Consider the following 19,820-nt stretch of genomic DNA (forward strand, 5'->3'; position numbering starts at 1 on the left):
TTTGACTCACTCGCCCACAAACCTGAACCAGTTGCTATTAGGCCTCCTTTTGAAGGAATCGGGTGATAACTATTGACACCCTGAGGATCTAGACAAACAAATTATACTTTTGGATACCCTTTTGATAGTTCTCAATAATATCTTAGTTTTTGATATCGGATCAACTTGCAGATATCCCAACCAGTGTTGCACTAACAAACCTAATAAGGCTTTTAGACCTATTTGACTGAATGCCTTTCATAAACTGGTTTGGTTCTCATAATGGGTGACCATCATTGACCATGAAATATTATGAAAAACTCCAAATTACTCTTCTATGACATTCAAACCCTTTTTTAGTGCTCTACCACTCAATTCTCACGCACTGCACTCATCAAACCGGTCTATCACATAGAGATGCCATACCTAGGGTTAGTTCTCCATCCTCTTCGCCCTGTTGTATCCTCTTAATGGATTTTGGTACTAACATATGATATAGTGCCCTATCATCTCCTATAATCACAAAGTGTTCAGTCAAGGATTGATAGGCCAAATTCCATTATTGCAGTCAAACCCTAGGGGTTTGAGGGTTTAGGCTACCTGGTAGATATTTGCTTGTAGAATGGGAAAACGATCACTTCAAGACTTCACACTGAAAGAAAAAAAAAGGTAAAACAATCTATTTATAGGATCTATGCCATGAGTGTTCTTACCAATCCACCTTTGGTATGCAATCAACAGAAATTAGACAGTTTTTCTGAGTTTCCAACAGTTCTGATGCTTCAATTTCTTTTTCAAAACAACCAACTCATCCAACGTACATTTTTTGGTGTTTTGGGCCTTTATAGGTGTTTCCCAAATTACCACAACCTCCTCCAACTAATTTTCAAACTGACTGACCATTGGAGAATCATGACTTGCAAAAAGTGCAAAATTGTCATGACAACAAATTGACAATATGACAACTTTTGCATAATTTGACCATATTATACTCTAGACTATCATAGTCCCCTAAAATGATTACATTTGATTCTAAAACATAAAAAATGACTCAAATAGACTTGTGGTCAGCTGATCCCTCAATTTAGACCATTTTGACCCTTATTGACTGAATTTGCTCTACCAGACCCTAGATGACAATTTGACCCAAACATGGACAAACTTGTCACACTCATAGGACATTGAATTACAATAACGACCCATAGGGTCTTATTATATTTCTTCTAGGTAGGTGCTCCTACACCATACTCCTCAGGTGAAATTTGTCTCAAGTCCTTTTAGAGACTAACTACTACAAATCACCACCCTACTTTTTGATATCTTCTTCCAGCATCCATGTAGCTTCTGAGTCAGGAAGGCCCTACCATTTAACTAAGTGTTCAAAATAGGTCATGTGCCTTGTTTTCTTGTCTTCCCTACTATCCAAAATGCACTCCATCTTAGGTGGTTCCTTGGTGGTAAGTGCTTTATCCATTCCTGACTTTCCTAAACAGATTCACCTGCACATTCTCTTGCAGTAGGACTCCTATACAATGTTAGATCAGACACATTAAATATAGTTGAAATAGAAATATCATCAGGGAGTTCAATTTTGTAAATATTAGGCCTATATTTAGCCAAAATTTTACAAGGTCCAATCCTTCTCATCATCAACTTACTATGGCTTCCCTTGGGCAACCTGTCCTTGCTGAGATGAACCATGACCATGTCACCCACTTGATACTGCACATCTCTCCTTCTCTGATCCACTCTTTCTTTAACCTTTTGACTATTCTATTGTAGGGTATCTCTGACTTGTTGATGCACCTCTTTCATAGCTTCCCGTAAATTCATCAACATGTCCAGTCCTTTTTTTAGACCCCAAGACATCCCTCAATTCAAAGACTCCTCTTGGATGACTACCATAGACAATCTCAAAAGGACTTAGACATGTACTTCTGGTGTAGGAGCACCTCATCAAAAAGCTATTCATGAACCTAAGGATGAAGACTAGGACCATTAGGATGTGTTAGAGTGTCTTGTGTTTCATGTATGCAAATAAACCCCACCATGTAAGCCCATGTCACCAATTAGACAATTTGAGAAGCCAATTAGGACTATGGTAAAAAGGGGTAATAGATGGTTTAGATTCATTTTTAATAGGTTTTATACATTTTTTATGTGTGTTTGGTTGGTCCATGTGTGTGGATCCCAACCTTAGGAAGTATGACAACTTTTTGAGCAAAATTGCAAAAATGCAACTTTTTGTAATTTGGTTGGGGAAGCCTTTCAATGGCTCCAACCTACTCCAAATCATGTGGGAAAACATTGGAGAGTTTTATAGGCCTTGTGGGCTTGATTCCCAAGTTTGCTGGTGATTGGAGTTGGAATTTGAGAATCAATGATACACTGAATACTAAAGCTTTCCTAGAAATTCTGAGTTTGCAGGTGTTATACATGACTATACGGATTGATTGGAACCCCACCATCCATGGAGTATATTAGGTGATGAATTATTTTTCTTTTGGTGGTGGTTTGAGTTCTTAAATATTCAGGAGTAGAGAGAACCCTTTGTTTTACTGATTGTGACCTAGAAATTAAGGGTTTGGAGAGGGTTTTGAACCAAAATGGCTTTATGTTGCACTCCAGTCCATTAGAAGACTCTTTATTTGGAGGGATGTAGGATAAGCCTTTTTATTTTAGTGTTTTTATTTTTATTTTAGGGGACACCTTGTTGTGTGGAGAAATGAATAGGTTTAGGTAGGCATCTCTATGTGACTACCTAGGTCAAGTTTTAGGAAAGTCATCATAATTTATCTTAGCGATGGATTCCAGGTGTTCAACCGTGGAATTATAAGTTTCTCACTAACCCCCACATTCCTATTAATTTTATTTTTCATTTGGTCTATCAATAAAGGTAGTTGCTTTGGAAAGTAGGGCTAATTTCCCTAATTAGGTCTCTTAGCCTCTAAAGGGAGCAGACCTTATATTTGCAGATCTGATCAAACCATTTTGGGATCAGTATAACTTCCAAAAGGGTTTCTGAAATGATAATTTTTTTTCATGGGTGTGTGGAACATTTTTGAGTTAAGATCCATTCTATCACCAAATAGGGCTACAAGACTAGAGGGTAGGTTCACAAAGGAGGTATAAGGATCTAATGCCCAAGATCAAAACTAGTGCTTGAAAGATCTCTTATATGTTATATGTGGACCAAATAAAAAATCTCAAGGAGTAGGCATCACCGGTAAGGTACCTTTGAAGAGTTGAAGCCTTTTACAGTGAGTGTGTGTAGTTTCATTCAAGGTGTAGAGTCCTTCCTTGCAGGACCCTTGTGAGTAGTTGAAGGGTCACTAGCATAACCTCATTTGGGCTTGTCATTAGGAGTTTGGGTAGGACTCTGCATCAAGTGGTATCAGAGAAAAGGAGTTTCCTTTGGAAGAGAAGGAGAAGACAAGATGTCAGAAGAAGAAGGATCCCATGAGGCACCTTCTAGAATGACCAATGTAGAATTGAATGTCCTAGTTAAGAAGCAGATGGCAGAGAGAAGAGTAGTTAGGGCTGAGAATTAGGCCTTGAGAAATGAGATGGACCAGTTGAAGGACAAAGTGGAGAGGGGAGAGAGAGACTCTGGAGAAGAACGGGATGAAGAGGAGATCCCTATGCAGGAAGAGTTAGAGGTACCTGTAGACCAAAGACCCCTAATGAGTGTCCTCAAGTCCATGGAGAGAATAACAATGTATGTGAAGATGGATCTGCTAGTATTTGCAGGCAATATGGATCCTGACACCATGATAGAGTGGATAGACTCCTTGGACAATTTTTTTGAGAGTGAAGACATACCAGACCACTAGAGGGTGAAGATGGCCCAATCCAAAATGAAAGGGGCTGCACTAACTTGGTGGACTTTCATCCAAGATGAGAGGGTGAAAGAGGGAAAGAGAAGAATAGCTACGTGGAAGGAGATGATATCTTTGGTGAAAGAAGCCTATGTCCTAATGGATTACAATATCCAATTGCATAGGAGGAGACATAATTTGAAACAAAAGGAGATGGATGGGAGTTCCTATACTAAGGATTTCATGAAGTTGTGTGTGAGGAATAAGGTGAAAGAGAGTGAAGGTGAGAAGGTGGAAAGGTATCTCAATGGTTTGAGGTTTACAATCCAAGAAGACTTGAATCTCCACACCCCAGAGATATTCCAAAAGTGTTTTCAAATGGCACTTAAGGTGGAGGAGAAGTTGAAGAGAAGGCATGAGAAAAATGGCTGAGGTAAAGGGAGACAACAAAGAGGAGGAAGAGGCCCTTTCAGAGGTAGAGGAAATGGTTTTGGTTACCAGGGAGACTCCAATCAAGAAGGCAATAGAGGAGAGATTAGTTACAATCAAGGAGGAGGCTACAATCCAAGAGGAAGCTTTAGGGAGAGAAGACCACCCTCTAGAGGGAGATCCCAATGTAGAGGACCCCCTAGGTGCTACAACTATAATCAAGAAGGGCATATGGACAATAGGTGTCCAGAGAAGGATTCTAGCTCCATGGGAGAAAGGAGAAGCAATTTGGTGCAGGAATCTGATTGTCAAAGTGTGGCAAGTGCAAGCACTTATCAAAGTGTTAATGCTCCTGATAGCTATGGTTATCCTAAAAGAGGAGAGGCTCTGATGATGAGAAGAGAAATAACCACCATGAATGTACCTGACAAGGAGCCTACACAAAGGAAATCTCTTTTCAAAACCACTTGCAAGGCAGGAGGAAAGGTATGCAAGATTTTGATAGACTTTGGTTCCACTGAATATTTTGTATCACTTGAAATGGTAGAGAATCTAAAACTTAGTAAGCTGCCTCATCCATATCCCTATAAGGTTTCATGGATCACCCAAGGTCAGCAAGCAGTGGTGTAAGAGTAGGCTTGGGTGGATTTTTAGATTGGGTCTTACATGGATAGATTGCTATTTGACATAGCCAAAATGGATGCATGCCATCTCTTATTTGGGCGACCATGGTAGTATGACTTGAAAGCTTATCACGATGGGTTGAGAAACACCTAACCAATCACCAAAGATGGGGAGGTGATAGAACTCTTACCTTTGATAGATGAAGAGATGAAATCAAAAGGGAAAGATACAAGCATGCTAATAGTAGAAGGTAAACAATTCATGAAGGAGATTGCAGAGAAAGGTTTAGTTTTCTATGCCCTCATGCCTAGTCCCAAGGTGACAAGGAAAGAACAGTTTGCAGAAGAGAAAGAAGGAGGACCAAAGCACATAGAACCGACAGTCAGATAGTTGATTGATAAGCATCAAGGCATCATCTCAGATGGAATGTCAAGGTCACTACCACCAGTAAGGGACATCAATCATTGCATAGATTTGATCCCTAGATCTACATTACCAAACAAAGCAACCTACAAGCTCACCCCAGACAAGAATGCAGAAATAGAAAGGCAGATTGAAAAGTTGCTTGAATCAGGACTAATTGGCAAAAGTCTAAGCCCATGTCCAGTACTAGCAGTCCTTGCACCCAAGAAAGAAGGCACTTGGATACTTTTTACAGACTCAAAAGCCATCAACAAGATAACCATAAGGTATAGGTTCCCAATCCCTAGAATAGAGGATTTTCTTGATTGCTTAGGGAGTGCTAAATATTTTACAAAAATGGATCTAAAAGGTGGATAACATCAGATTAGAATAAGGCTAGGGGATGAATGAAAAATATCTTTTAAAACTAGTGAGGGGTTATATAAATGGAAAGTCATTCCATTTGGGTTATCCAACGCACCTCGTACCTTTATGAGGTTAATGAATGAAGTCTTGGTTGAATTCATAGGAAAATTTGTCATAGTATACTTAGATAATATCTTGATCTTTAGTCACGCAAGGGAAGAGAACCTCAACCACATAGATATGGTTCTCAAGAGGTTGCATGAAGAGCAACTAATGATCAATTTGGAGAAGTGTTTGTTCATGCAGGAAGAAATCATCTACTTGGGTTTTGTAATCTCACAAGGTGAGTTGAAAATGGATCAAGAGAAGGTGAGTGCTATATTGTCTTGGCCTACACCTAGAACTATGAATGATGTCTGGAGTTTCCATGGTTTAGCAAATTTTTATAGGAAATTTATAAGAGGATTTAGTCATATTTGTGCACCCATGCTTGACACCATAAAGGGAGGACAAAAGTGCAAGTTTAGTTAGACCAAAGACGCAGATGATTCATTTGAGAAATTGAAGAAGAAGGTTGCAGAACAACCAGTCCTTGCAGACTTCAACAAGATATTTCAGGTGGAATGTGATGCAAGCCACATGGCCATTGGAGCAGTACTCAGTCAGGAAGGAAGGCCTATTTTTTTTTTTCAGTGAAAAGCTAAATGATGCTAAGAAAAGATACTCATCTTATGACTTGGAGATGTATGCTCTAGTACAGTCCTTGAAAAAGTAGAGGCACTATTTATTGCCTAAGGAGTTCATAGTGTTTACTGATAATCAGACACTCACTTTCATAAATAGCCAAGAGAAGCTTAATCACCGACACATGAAGTGGGTAGAGACCCTACAAGCTTTCACATTTACCCTCAAACACAAGAAGGGAGTCAAGAACAAAGTTGTTGATGCTTTAAGTAGAAGAATCTTGATTGTAAGCCAAATCAAGATGGAGAGTGTTGGTATTGATTCCTTGAAGAGTATGTATGTTGCTGATGAAGATTTTGGAGAAATATACAAGGTATGTGAAACTTTGAGTGACTGGTATCATATTGAGTTTTTTGAGTTTTTGATACAAGATGGATTGTTGTTCAAGGGAGTGAAATTGGGTATTCCTAAATATTCCATGAGGATAAATATTATTAGAGAGAAGCATTGTGGAGCTATGGCAAGTCATTTTGGTTTTGACAAGACCCTAGACCTTGTGAAGAGACATTATTTTTGGCCTAAATTGCAGGCAGATGTGAGAAAGTTTGTGGAAACATGTGTCATATGTCAGAAAGCCAAGGGGAAGGCTACAAATGCAAGTTTATATCAGCCTTTACCCATTCCTTCTAGGCCATGGGAGAGCATAAATATGGACTTTGTGTTGGGTTTGCCTAGAACAAGGAGAGGATTTGACAGTGTCTTTGTAGTAGTGGACAGGTTTAGTAAAATGGCTCATTTCTTTCCATGTAAGACTTCTTGTGATGCATCATATGTTGCAGACCTATTCTTCAAAGAGATAGTCTGGATACATGGATTGCCCCTGAACATTGTTTCAGATAGAGATGTGAATTTCATAGGTCACTTTTGGAGGACTCTTTGGAAGAATTTGGGAACTAACCTAGCTTTCTCATTAGCCTACCATCCCCAAATGGGTGGGCAAACTGAAGTTGTCAATAGGTAATTAGGAAACCTATTAAGGTGTTTAACAAGGGAACATGGAGAGAAGTGGGACAACATTTTGTCACAAATAGAATTCTCATACAATGACACCATAAATAGGAGTACCGGTAAATCTCCTTTTCATATTGTTTATGGCATACACCCAAGGGGAGTGTTGGAGTTAAGAGATTTACCTAAAGAAGAAGCCATTAGCGCAGATGGTAAAGCTTTTGCATCAGCCATTAAAGAGGTACATGACCAAGTCAAGTCTCATCTCCAACAATTGGCAGTGAAGTATAAGGTTCATGCTGATAAGAAGAACAAAGATGTATAGTTTAATGTTGGGGATTTTGTATGGGTACATTTGAAGGAGAGACTACTGAAAGGCAAATACACCAAACTCATGCAGAGGAAGATTGGACCATGTCAGATATTGAAGAAGTGTGAATAGAATGCCTATGAGATCCAACTTCCTCCTGATCTTGGATTGTCGCCCATCTTTAATGTGTGTGATCTTACACTATTAAAAGGTAATGGCGATGAATAAGAAGAACCAATGTAGGTTGCAATAGACAATGACATTCCAAGGCAAGAATCACCTAGGTTGAGAAAAGTGATTGACACTAGAGTCACAAAGAAGACAAGGGGCAAGGAGTACATTGAGTACTTGGTGGCTTTGTAGGACAAACCAAATTCTGAGGCAGTTTGGATGACAAGTGAAGAAATATCCAATCATGGTGCATATTTACAAACTCTGATCTCAAGTGGGCTTGAGATCTCTTCTCTCAGGGATTATGGTGCAGGAGAACCTCATCAATAATCTATTCATGACCCTGAGGATGAAGACTAGGACCATTAGGATGTGTTAGAGTGTCTTGTGTTTCATGTATGCAAATAAACCCCACCATGTAAGCCCTTGTCACCAATTAGGCAATTTGAGAAGCCAATTGGGACAATATGGTAAAAGGGGTAATAGATGGTTTAGATTCATGTTTAATAGGTTTTAGACATGTTTTATGTGTGTTTGGTTGGTCCATGTGTGTGGATCCCAACCTTAGGAAGTATGACAACTTTGTGAGCAAAATTGCAAAAATACAACTTTTGAGTGCAAAAGTGCAACTTTTTGTAATTCAGTTGGGGAAGCCTTGCAATGGATCCAACCTACTCCAAATTTAGTGGGAAACATTTGGAGAGTTTTATAATCCTTGTGGGCTCAATTCCCAAGGTTGCTGGTGATTGGAGTTGGAGTTTGAGAATCAATGATACACTGAATACTATAGTTTTCCTAGAAATTCTGAGTTTGCAGATGTTGTATGTGATTGTACGGATTGATTGGAAACACACCATCCATGGAGTAGATAGGGTGATGATTAGTTTTCTTTTGGTGGTGTTCTAAGTTCTTAACTATTTGGGAGGAGAGAGAACCCTTCATTTTACTAACTGTGACCCAGAAATTGAGGGTTTGGAGAGGGTTTTGAACCAAAATGGCTTTATCTTGCACTCCAATTCATTACAAGACTCTTTCTTTGGAGGGATGTTGGATAAGCCTTTTTATTTTAGTTTTTTTATGTTTTTTTGCAGGGGAGACCTTGTTGTGTGGAGAAATGAATAGTTTTAGGTAGGCATCTTTATGTGACTACCTGAGACAAGTTTTAGGACAGTCATCATAATTTGTCTTAGCGATGGATTCTAGGCATGTAACCCTGGAATTAGAAGTTTCTAACTAACCCCCACATGCCTATTAAGTTGGTTTTTCATTTGGTCTACCGGTAAAGGTAGTTACTTTGGAAAATAGGGTTAATTTCCCCAATTAGGTCTCTTAGCCTCTAAAGGGAGGAGACCTTATATTTGCAGATATGATCAAACCATTTTGGGGATCAGTATAAATTCCAAAAGGGTGTCTGAAATGCTAAGTTGTTTGCATGGGTGTGTGGAACATTTTTGAGTTAAGATCCATTCTATCTCCAAATAGGCCTACAAGCCTAGAGGGTAGGTTCACAAAGGAGGTATATGGATCTGATGCCCAAGATCAAAACCAATGCTTGAAAGAGGTCCTAGATGTTTGTTACCTTGTCATTCATCCCTCATAACAAGAGTGATTCACCTTGCAAAAATTTTAGTTGAGTCCTTTTCTTTTTCAAAATCTTGTTAAAAGTTCGTTGGTTCAATCCCTAATCCTCCTGTAAATCATTTCTAAATCCTTAGCATTACGTTTTAATGGTCGGTTTGAACCTCATGAACCCCACAAACCATCCTGAAAAGAATTCACAGTGTTCATTTAGGTACCGCAGGTTCTAAGTTGTGTCTAAGACATTTTCAGGCTAACATTCATATTAAGTGTTTTGCAGCAGCTCTATTTCACAGTCGCGGATGATGTTTCATATACTCTTTCTCCAAAATATGAACCGTTTGAACCTAGTTCAAACAGTTCAGTGATGCTCAAAATGTTTGATGAAGTTCAAAGGACCAGCGGCAATCAACAAAGTTAATCTTTTCCAAAGGAAAATCTCCTTGGCGTATCATATGCTTTGAACTACCTGAACCCTCATGAAGCTAGTTCAAATGGTTCATGAATGTTCAAATCAGGTGGGCCACATAGAGAAAAGACTAAATGACATGATGGTGCATTTATTGCTAAGTGTGATGAAGATCTAACAATATCTCAGGTGATGTCAACCAGCCAATTTTTGAAGGCAGGTAATCATTTTTGGGAATTGTCAGTTATGTCGATAAACCCTATCGTACATTCAATACACACACGTGATGTCAAATCCCAATGCTTCAGCTCATTTGAGTTGATGGGAAAAATTAATGCACTAAATGAACTTTTGGCGCTTCATTTGTTATAAGGTATGAAGTGATTTATTTTTGAAACCTGTTCTTCATTGCTGCGGAGTGTTTGGTTGAAGGTTTTTTTGCTGGTAGTCATTCGATTGGTTTTAGCCATGAAGGTGAGTTTTGATTCCTATCTTGTTCACTGATTTTTAGCTATTTTTCCCTCTTGTAATAAAATTGCTTGGAGAGATAAGGGTTGTTGGTTATAAATCATGAAGTCCACTCCGCATCTTTTCAAAAATATTTTAAGTCTTGCTTGCACAGAACCCATTATCAGTGACACAGACATGAAAGGGGAGAATTTGGAAGCCTTGAAGGAAAGGACATTTAAAGGTATTGATGGTTCTTTTGGTCTAGAAATTCTAAGTAGTGGCCTGATAGAGGTAGCAGCTTTCTCACTTGCTATTCCTTGCCCAGAATTAGTTAGGGAATGCATTGTGTGATATGACCCTATTTTTGAAACTATCAAGAGGGACAATGGTGAAACTCTCATTGCGATAAATAGGGAAGTCATTTCTTCTATTTTCAAATTGCCAGATTACAAGTTCTCAAATTTTTCCCATGCCCAATCAATCACCGAGTTCAATGCAGACAAGAGTGAACATCGAAACAATATAGCCAAGCATTGGTTGATAGTTCCTTACGAAGGTGGCTTTAGACTACGTAAACACCCCAACAAAAATCAAATGCTTCCCCATATTCATGATGTTATTTTGTTGTTACAATGAGTTAGAGGTTCAGCTGAAGCCTACATCTTTGATGACTCTATTTATTGTTATGCGCAACTGATGTTGGAGGGAAAGTAGTTCCTTGATTGGGCAGAGCTTATTGCTGACTCTATTAGAGAACAATTGAGCATGGCAAAGAAGTTCAAACAAAATTTCTTCATGTATTCTTATTTGATATATTATTTGGCATGTACCAAAGAGATAATAGGAATTCCTAGGCAACCTGTTGAGGGAGATGTTTCTGTATATGACTTTTACCCCATGCTGCAAAGAGATAATGCATTACAAGATTTCAAAAGAGTGCATAATACTTTTCTAGGGGACCTATGCTATGAATTGAAGAACATGAAATCAAAAAGAATGTTTGAAGATGCCCAGGCCTTGGTGAAAACATATGGTAGCTTCTTTGTTCAATTTCCTCATTTCTGTTATATAAGGGTGGGTGGTTTCAAAGAAAAAATTTTCAAACTTCCTCATTTTTGTTCAGATTGCTTTGTCCTTCCTAAGATTTGTAGACAGTTGTCTGCTATAATTAAGAAAGCTCAAACCAAAGATAAATGGGAAGATCATTTCCCTATTCAAATTTATTTTCAAACTGTATCAAGCAAGGAATGGCTTCGACAATAAAGGTTTTTCATGGGGCCTTGGTTTGATGGTGCACCTTCCTATCTCACACTTGGAAGAATCTTGGGAGGATTGTAGTGATGAACTTGAGGTGTTCAGGAGAGAAAATATGAGAATGGTTCTCGGACAGATAGTTTTACTGTAGGTGAAAATTGATATAAGTGGGACCAAAGAAGATAATCTAGAGCTATTTGAACCTGGGTATCTGGATCAAACTAAACCTGAAACATTCTCTATAAATTGGGATGTGGAAGAAGAAGATGATATACAACTCATAACAAAAAGTGTCTTGGAGAGAACTGCAGATTGGATTAATAAGAAAAGAGCAATGAAATCAGGCAGGATCGGTCCTGCATGAGATAATCTCATTTCTCTACATTCTCCAAAAAGCTTTTCTAACCCCACTTCTATGCATGTTCATGTAGGTAAAAATAAGAAGTCATCTCACACCAAGCACGAGCCTAATTCTGCTTTGAACCGTCCTGCTCCCTGCTTTACAAGGTTACAGAGAATTGCACAGAAGAAAATGGACTTGGTCAGAGACACAGAGGTGAAAGACAAGACACTTGACCCTCAGATTTTCGAGGTCGAAGACCTTGATAGTGATATTGTCAACACCACGGATTCCCATGCAATCACTGTAGCCATGACACCACCACCTAAAGTAACTAGAGCAGAAGCTAGTTCAAGCACAACTCCCAAATGGTTAAATACTTCAGTAAGTAAGAAATGAAGCTCGATCCCAGTGTCTATCCCAATTCAAGACATGGAGGTCAAAAACATAGAAAAAGGTTCTAAATAGAAGAAGTTCAAAACAACCACCAAGTTGAACACTGATGAAAATATCGGGAGATGGGTTGCTGAAATTGCTTCCTATAAACCCAAGGATGAAAGTAAAGAAATAAATGCAGAAGATTTTGAAGTCACCAAAGTAGATTTGGGAAAAATGAGCAGGGACTCTGATAACCACCTTTTCAATGTGACGGCTAAGAAAATTCTCACCAGGTCAGAGAAAGATGGACAAGAGAAAAAGGAACCGAAATGGCATATCAAAGTTTTAGCCCAATTCATTGATAGCCTAGGCTATTTTAGAGCACTCCCTATATCGCAAGCTTTAGAAAACTTTGATCCCACCTCATCGGAGAACAAGAAACTAATGAATCAAGTCCAATGAGCCAAGAGCATCGCAGGGGCCATAGAAAAATGGATTGAAGGGGTGATCAAGGATGGTGAAAAATCTATTACAGATTCCAGGAAGCTATGCTATGAAATTCAAAACCTCAGTACAGAGATCCAAAATTAGGTTGAAAACATATTACCGATGTTCAGCAAGATAGAAAAATATGGAGCCATTGAGTTTTTAACATAAAACTCAATAAAATTGGTAACTGATGAGTGCTAGCTCTTTGTGTTGAAGAAAACCATAGCGTGGTGGGTAATTACATTCAAAGTTGTAATCTCTGATGCTACAACCTCCATTTACAAGCTCCAGGAACTTCAATATAGCTTGGTCAATGATAATAAAGTGGTTAACCTAGATCATGATTGGCAACTAGGACTTTATGGGTTGAATACATAGGACATGGTGAAGGTATTTAAATTGCACATGGAGAAAGTGAGGGCCAAAGGAAACTTTACTTCTAAAGATATAACACAGATTGCCCGAATTGAATCCATGACGTTCATTCACAATGATCAGTTACCTAAACATGCCGAGAAAATGGTAAAACATAGGTGGGAAAAGGAAGCTGCAAAGGCAAAAATTAATGCCAAGAAGAATCTGAGTCAGTCTCTGATTCAGGAGCTTACAACTGCCCATTATGCCTAGAAAAGTGGAAGAGGAGATGACGCTGGAGATGAATCATAATTTGATGCTTATGCTTTGTTTTTGTTTTTAAAGGCTTTTCAAAAACCCTTGCAATTACTTCAGGACATCTGTCCCCTAAATGCTCTGTTAGTTTTATAACTGTTTCAGAGGAGGTCGGGTTTTCAGGGACACCTCCTCTGTTCTTGAAAAAGACTACTATAAGTTAGATGAGAAAGATTTAGAAGGGGTTAGAATAGTAGACTTGGATTTTATAAAATTTTGTTTGTGGGAAGGAAGTGATCAATTTTTCCAGAATCTGAAATTGGAAGAAACTTATGTGGGTATCTTTATGTCTTTGTTGCATGGAATATACATATAAAGATCATATGTATTTTGAGGTTTTAAATATTTGAATTTGAATCCATGGAGTAATATTTCTTTGCAAATATTAATCTAGTCAAATTGTTTGTGATTATCTTTTTGTTGGTGAATGTTATTATTAATCTGGAGCTTCTTTCCGTGTTGTTTAGAAAGATATTTGTGTGAAAAGAGACTTTGTTTCTCTTGTTTATTTTTATGAAGTTCTGAAATCAGTGTTATTGAACTTTGCTTTGATTACTTCTAATTTTCATGGTGAAGCATCTTGAAGAAAGGTTTTTCTGAAATATTCATATATTACTAGCCTCTCATCTAAGAATGAAGTAGGCAGCCTAACGTGCTTTCAGGTTAAAAGCATATCACTTTTATTTAGTTAGATTATTCTCTGAATAACTAATGGAGGGAGCTGTACCTATCTAAAATTCAAAGGGAAGTGATGTATGTCATATTTACCCAACTGTTTAGTTGAACTTTTATTTTTCAAAGAGGGTAATAGAGCTTTGAATCAAATTCAATTAAAAGAAAGACAAAATCTGTTCACTAACATATTGTTGGCGACTATGCTGGGGAACATCAACATTCAATAGATTAGTATGTTATATATTTGTTAAAACTAATTAAGCCAAGTTTTTACCCGCTGAGAGAATTATTGGACAATGCATACTTCAACCTGTGCTTCAACCTAGCTTACATTTTTAAGAAAACCTAAGAAGATATTATTGCTGACCTTAACACTGTTGCCTAGAAAGTTGGAACTCATAACCAATAGTATCAACAAGATCGCCTAGTATTAGAAAGAGAAGAAGAATTAGGTGAATAGTTGAGAAGGATTTCCATAGCCCAAGAAGTTGCTATGTTTGATGGAGTTGTTCAGAGACCCTAGAAGAAATAGCACTGGATTATCGTCCTTATACCAGATCACAAAGAGAGAGGGATTTGTTGGTATCTTTTTTGAAGAACTGCAAGGGCTCTCACTCTCTACCAATTTCACTCCCAAGAGGAAGGCTAAAAGTAGACCTTCTTCCCCTAGTAAAACTACTCCCAAAGTACCTCTCTCTTCTAGCAATTGGCAAGAATTAATGCTTCCTGGAATTCAAGCTCCTCCTCTTGTAACTATATTCCCTATTTTCATCATGGCACAACCATGGGGCCCTGCAGTCAGGCCTCTTTCTCTCAGTGCTCATAATCCTCTCCTGAAAGGGGCTAGGGATGTTTTACCTAACTTCAATGGAGATGGGAAAATCTCAGTTGAAGAACACTTGAACTCCTTTAATGTAGCAACTAGGATACTGGCAATGCAGCACGAAGATGTGGCTATTAGGTTTTTCCCTCAAACTCTTACTAAGGGAGCAGTAGATTGGTTCATTCATTTGCATGTAGGATCTATAACTAATTGGCAAACAATGAAAACTGCTTTCGAGAAACGGTTCAAAAGCACTGATGATGGGCACTCACTTTTGGCTCAGCTCACACAAATAAGGAAAGAGATTCATGAGCCAATGAGAGATTATGTGGCTAGGTATAATAAAATTATTCATAAAATTCCCCTTGCTAAAAGACCAACTGTTGATAACCAACAATATTTCTTTATCAACTCTATGCCTCCTAATGTTGGTTTTCATCTCAGAAGAAACATGAAATCAAAAAGAGTAATTGAAGACACCCAAGCCTTGGTGAAAAGACATGGTAGCTTCTTTGTTCTATTTCCTTGTTTCTGATATATAAGGGTAGGTGGTTTCGAAGAAGAACCTTTCAGACTCCCTCATTTTTGTTCAGATTGCTTTGTCCTTGCTAAGATTTATAGATAGTTGTCTTCTATAATTAAGAAAGCTCAACCCAAAGATAAATGGGAAAAACATTTCCCTATTCAATTGGGCACTTTATCTTGCAGTTCAATGTCAGATGTGTTGAGCATAGGAGATGACTTGAGGAATTTTAATTTCAAACTATATCAAGGAAGGAATGGCTTTGACAATAAAGGTTTTTCACGGGGCCTTGGTTTGATGGTGCACCGTCCTATCTCACACTTGGAAGAATTTTGGGAGGGTTGTGGTGATGAACTTGAGGTGTTGAGGAGAGAAAATATAAGAATGGTTCTTGGACAGATAGTTTCACTATAGGTGAAAATTGATATAAGTGAGATCAAAGAAGATAATCTAGAGCTATTTGAACCTGGGTATCTAGATCAAACTGAACCTGAAACATTCTCTATAAATTGGGATGTGGAAGAAGAAGATGATATACAACTCATAACAAAAAGAGTCTTGGAGAGATCTGAAGATTGGATTAATAAGAAAAGAGCAATGAAATCAGGCAGGATCGGTCCTGCATGAGATAATCTAGTTTCTCTACATTCTCCAAAAATCTTTTCTAACCCCACTTCTATGCGTGTTCATGCAGGTAAAAATAAGAAGTCATCTCACACCAAGCACGAGCCTAATTCTGCTTTGAACCATCCTGCTCCCCAATTTACAAGGTTACGAAGTGTTGCACAGAAGAAAATGGACCTAGTTAGAGACACAGAGGTGAAAGACAAGAGCCTGGACCCATAGATTTTCGAGGTTGAAGACCTTGATAGTGATATTGTCAACACCACGAATTCCCATGAAATCACTGTAGCCATGACACTGCCACCTAAAGTAACTGGAGGAACAGCTAGTTCAAGCACAACTCCCAAATGGTTAACCACTTTAGTAAGTAAGAAACGGAGCTTGATCCTAGTGTCTATCCCAATTCAAGACATGAAGGTCAAATACATCGAAAAAGGTCCTAAACAGAAGAAGTTCAAAACAACCACCAAGTTGGACGCTGATGAAAAGACTGGGAGATGGGTTGCTGAAATTGCTTCCTATAAACCCAAGGATGAAAGTAAAGAAATAAATGCAGAATATTTTGAAGTCACCAAAGTAGATTTGGGAAACATGAGTAGGGACTCTGATAACCACCTTTTCAATGTGACGGCTAAGAAAATTCTCACTAGGTCAAAGAAATATGAGCAAGAGAAAAAGAAACCGAAACGACACATCAAAGTTTTAGCCCAATTCATTGATAGCCTAGGCTATTTTGGAGCACTCCCTATATCGTAAGCTTCATAAAACTTTGATCCCACCTCACTGGAGAACAAGAAACTGATGAATCAAGTCCAACGAGCCAAGAGCATCGTAGGGGCCATAGAAAAATGGATTGAAGGGGTGATCAAGGATGGCAAAAAATATATTACAGATTCTAGGAAGATATGTGATTAAATTCAAAACCTCAGTACGGAGATCCAAAATCAGGTTATGCAATGGGAAAAGGAGCATAAGTGGGAAAACGTATTACCCATGTTCTCCAAGATAGAAAAATATGGAGCCGTTGAGTTTTTAACAGAAAACTCAATAAAATTGGTAACTGATGAGTGCCATCTCTTTGTGTTGAAGAAAAGCATAGTGTGGCAGGTAATTACATTCAAAGTTGTAATCTCTGATGCCAAAGCCTCCATTTACGAGCTCCAGGAACTTCAATATATCTTGGTCAATGATAATAAAGTGGTTAACCCAAATCATGATTGGCAACTAGGAATTTATGTGCTGAATACATAGGACATGATGAAGGTATTTAAATTGCACATGGAGAAAGTGAGGGCCAAAGGAAACTTTACTTTTGAAGATATCACACAAATTGTCCGAATTGAATCCATGATGATTATTGGCAATGATCAATTACTTAAACATGCGGAGAAAATGGTAAAACATAGGTAGGAAAAGGAAGTTGTAAAGGCAAAAATTAATGCCATGAAGAATCTGAGTCAGTCTATGATTCAAGAGCTTACAACTGCCCATTATGCTTGGAAAAGTGGAAGAGGTGACGTTGGAGATAAATCATAATTTGATGCTTATGCTTTGTTTTTGTTTTTAAAGGCTTTTCAAAAACCCTTGCAATTACTTCGAGACATATGTCCCCTAAATGCTCTGTTAGTTTTATAACTGTTTCAGAGGAGGTCGGGTTTTCAAGGAGACCTCCTCTGTTCTTGAAAAAGACTACTATAAGTTAGATGAGAAAGATTTAGAAGGGGTTAGAATAGTAGACTTAGATTTTAGAAAATTTTGTTTATGGGAAGGAAGTGATCACTTTTTCCAGAATCTAAAATCGGAAGAAACTTATGTGGGTATCTTTATGTCTTTGTTGCATGGAATATACATATAAAGATCATATGCATTTTGAGGTTTTAAATATTTGAGTTTGAATCCATGGAGTAATGTTTCTTTGCAAATATTAATTCAGTCAAATTGTCTGTGATTATCTTTTTGATGGTGAAAGTTATTATTAATCTGGAGCTTCTTTCCGTGTTGTTTAGAAAGATATTTGTTTGAAAAGAGACTTTGTTTCTCTTGTTTATTTTTATGAAGTTCTGAATTCAGTGTTATTGAACTTTGCTTTGATTACTTCTGCTTTTTGTGGTGAAGCATCTTGAAGAAAGGTTTTTCTAAAATATTCGTATATTACCAGCCTCTCATCTAAGAATGAAGTAGGTAGCCTAACGTGCTTTCAGGTTAAAAGCATATCAGTTTTATTTAGTTAGATTATTCTCTGAATAACTAATGGAGGGAGTTGTACCTATCTAAAATTTAGAGGGAAGTGATGTATGTCACACTTACCCAACTGTTTAGTTGAACTTTTGTTTTTCAAAGAGGGTAATAGAGCTTTGAATCAATTCAATTAAAAGAAAGACAAAATCTGTTCAAAAACAGATTTTTGGTGACTATGCTGGGGAACATCAACATTCAATAGATCAATATGTTATATATTTGTTAAAACTAAGTATGCCAAGGTTTTATCTGCTGAGAGAATTCTTGGACAATGCATACTTCAACCTGTGCTTCAACTTGGCTTACATTTTGAAGACACCTAAGAAGATATTATTATTGACCTTAACATTGTTGCCTCAAAAGTTAGAACTCATAACCAATAGTATCAACAAGATTGCCTGGTATTGGAAAGAGAAGAAGAAATAGGTGAACGGTTGAGAAGGATTCCCATAGCCCAAGAAGTTGTTGTGTTTGATAGATTTGTTCAGAGACCCTAAAAGAAATAGCACTGGATTCTCGTCCTTATACCAGATCACAAAGGAAAGAGGGAGTTGTTGATAACTTCTTCAAAGAATAGCAAGGGCTCTCACTCTCTACAATTTTCAGTCCCAAGAGGAAGGCTAAAAGTAGACATTCTTCCCCTACTAAAACTACTCCCAAAGTACCTCTCTCTTCTAGCAATTGGCAAGCATTAACGCTTCCTAGAATTCAAGCTCCTCCTCTTGTAACTATATTCCTTGTTTTCATCATGGCTCAACCATGGGGCGCTGCAGTCAGGCCTTTTGCTCTCGGTGTGCATAATCTTCTCCCAAAAGGGGCTACGAATGTTTTACCTAACTTCAATGGAGATGGGAAAATCTCAGTTGAAGAACACTTGAACTCCTTTAATGTAGCGACTAGGATACTGGCAGTGCAGCATGAAGATGTGGCTGTTAAGCTTTTCACTCAAACTCTTCCTAAGGGAGTAGTAGATCGGTTCAGTCATTTGCAGGCAGGATCTATAACTAATTGGCAAACAATGAAAACTGCTTTTGAGAAATGGTTCAAGAGCGTTGATTGTGAGCATGCACTTTTGGCTCAGCTCACACAAATGAGGAAAGAGATTCATGAGCCAATGAGAGATTATGTTGCTAGGTATAATAAAATTATTCATAAAATTCCCCTTGCTAAAAGACCAACTGTTGATAACCAACAATGTTTCTCTATCAACTCTATGCCTCATGATGTTGGTTTTCATCTCAGAATAAACTGGCCAACTGATCTTGATATTGTACAGAACCAAGCTATAGAGCTTGAAGATGATTTAATAATATAGCAGGGAAGTGGAGATAAGATGTGCAAATCCCTCAAGGTCAATCTCAAGCTTCCACTTCTTCGACTGATCCAGTTGTTCAAATATTAGTCAATGATATGATTGCCTTGAAGAGGCAAATTCCAAAAACTTGAGGTTCTTAACCATAGCCCTATCAAGATATAAGTAGGAAACAACCAAACCAACACAATTATGGGTGAGCTTTGCAACTCCCTGCTACCCTGCAAAGATTGCAAATAGAAGGTCCTCCTAATAAAGGTGCTATGT

The sequence above is a fragment of the Cryptomeria japonica genome, chromosome 7 (assembly GCF_030272615.1).
Source record: "Cryptomeria japonica chromosome 7, Sugi_1.0, whole genome shotgun sequence".
NCBI classification, from domain to species: domain Eukaryota; kingdom Viridiplantae; phylum Streptophyta; class Pinopsida; order Cupressales; family Cupressaceae; genus Cryptomeria; species Cryptomeria japonica.